The 2,500-nt window shown below is 35.5% G+C and overlaps 1 protein-coding gene across 2 annotated transcripts in view; it reads left to right on the plus strand.

The window, feature by feature from the left end:
• Positions 1-2,500, plus strand: part of LOC133556362 (uncharacterized) — an 83,046-nt gene that overhangs the window by 27,901 nt on the left and 52,645 nt on the right. For both annotated transcript variants that reach the window (XM_061906213.1, XM_061906212.1), the window contains exon 2: positions 1,820-1,931. The gene's annotated coding sequence lies outside the window, so the exon portion shown is untranslated. The remainder of the gene's footprint in view (positions 1-1,819; positions 1,932-2,500) is intronic.

The raw sequence follows: 2,500 nt of genomic DNA on the forward strand, positions 1-2,500 counted from the left end.
GTTCCCCTTCTTAAAAGAGCAACCACCACCCCGGTCTGCCAATCCAAAGGTACCGCCCCCGATGTCCACGCGATGTTGCAGAGTCTTGTCAATCAAGACAGCCCCACAGCATCCAGAGCCTTAAGGAACTTCTTGCGGCTCTCATCCACCCCCGGGGCCCTGCCACCGAGGAGTTTCTTAACTACCTCAGCAACCTCACCCCCAGAAATAGGAGAGCCCACCACAGATTCCCTAGGCACTGCTTCCTCATAGGAAGACGTGTTGTTGGGATTGAGGAGGTCTTCGGAGTATTCCCTCCACCGATGGGTGGATGTCTTTTAGGAGCAAAATGTGATGAAAGAGTTGAAATCCCTATTTGCAGATGTGACAGTTTGTTTTTTCCAAGTTACACAGTTTATTTTCAGGCGCATTTGCCAGTAAATTTGGGGCACCGTACAGCCCTGAGTCACCTGCTGAGTATGTTTACCTTCATTATCTGATTCGAGATCAATCATTACAATGACTAGTCAACTAATTAGCTGTGAGTAACAGCCATACCAGGGATAGCAAATCTGAAGTCCACCATCTCCCTGTGATGTGCAGACATGGGTGGCATTCATGTGGTAAAACAAAGGCTTGAATCATCGCCAGCATTTCCCAATCAAATACGGAGCACAAATGATTGTTCAATTATTTCACCATCTACATGGTAATGTTATACACCAATAGGGCTGCAGATAGGGCTTATTTTAGTAGTCTTTCAATTAGTTTGTTAATTGATCAAGTAATTGGATAAAATGTCTTTTATAGCCTCAATGTGTATTTAGATTAGTTATAGTTGAAATGCAAATGTTTTTCTGCTTTTCATAACTTTGCATCTATCTTCTTATTTACCTTATTTTTCTTTCTATTTAACTTATTTGACCTTCTATTGAACTTTCTTTATCTTTATCTACCGTCTTTTACTTTCTATTTAACTTGTTTGGCCTTATTTTACCTTTTATTAAACTTTCTTTATTTACCTTTTTTTACCTTCTATTTACCTTTTTTACCGTTTATCTTCTATTTACAGTACCTTTTTTTTAATCTTAACTTGTTACACCTTTTATTGCCTTCTATTTACCTTCTTTACCTTTTATTCAACTTTTTTCTACCTTTTATTTAACTTCTTTCATTTTGCGTATTTTACCTTTAATTCAACTCTATTTACCCGTTAACATCTTTTCCCTTCTATTTAACGTCCTTTATCCTATATTTACTGTATTTTACCTTTTTAAATACCTTATACCTTCTTTTACCTTTTTATTTCCATTTTTACTTTAAACTAAACTTGTTTTACCCTATATTAAACTTTCTTTACCTTATTTTACCTTTTATTTGCCAGAATCAACCTTTTATCTTCTATTTTCAGTACCTTCTATTACCTTTGTTTGCCTTTTATTTACATTCTTTTATATTTCATTTTACCTTTAAAATTCCTTTACCTTTTATTTTCCTGTTACCTTCTCTTTACCTTTTTTTTTTACGTTATTCTACCTTTTATATAACCTTATGCCTACTTTTACCTTCTATTCAAGTAATTAACTGTTATTTACCTTATTTTAATTTTTAATTTACATTTTATCTTACTTAAAATTTTGCTTTCTATTGTACTTGTTTTACCGTTTTTTATGCAGTTTTATTAGTTAAAGTCATTTAATAATGACTCAAAGCAACAGAATATAAACGTTTCTAATGAATGAATGCATTAATTACTTTTTGCAGTAATTCAAAGTGTGTAAGTGTGTGACATGGCTATTCTTGCTTATTGGAAAAGTCCAACAGATGTTTTGCCCTGCAGATCCTGAAGTGTAAATCTCTAAAGGGTTGTGTGCCTCAGCAGCCATGAACCTCAGCGCACTGCCCTCCTCTGACCAACACTTCATAGATGGCATTGACTTCATCTTCCTACCGTAAGTACACATGTATACACATTTAAATTTCTGTTCAATGCCAACCTTTATTTTAAGTGCTTATTAATAAACCAATACATGCATTACTATTAGCACACGCTCTTTGTGTATATAAAAAAAAAATTATAATATTCTATTAAGGATAAAAAACAATATCTGAAAATGAAGAATGCGGATCACACAGTGCAGATACAAAATGAGCCTGCAGAGAAACCGTGGCTGTGACACTGTGACCTGATACTTCCTTGGAGCTGCTGAGTCTGCATGTGGACATCTTCCTCTCCTCCCAGATGGAAGCTGCCCCCATCACAGAGGAAAGGACTGCAATGTCCATCAAACCTTCCACACATTCCAGTTAAATGTTAACACATCAACTAGAAAACAGGTAGAAATTGTGTGTGAATGCTAAAAAGCCGAACTGAAACATTAACAGCTAGGTGAGTTCAAGTAGCAATATATTCAACTTTTGGGTGTGTACCCACGAAATAAGCTAAACAAAAAAAAAAGCAAGCATGTGTGATGTACCAAAATATAGGACTCTGCTGCATTAACTTGCAAAAATAGCTACC

This window comes from Nerophis ophidion, linkage group LG07 (assembly GCF_033978795.1).
Source record: "Nerophis ophidion isolate RoL-2023_Sa linkage group LG07, RoL_Noph_v1.0, whole genome shotgun sequence".
Taxonomy (NCBI): Eukaryota; Metazoa; Chordata; class Actinopteri; order Syngnathiformes; family Syngnathidae; genus Nerophis; species Nerophis ophidion.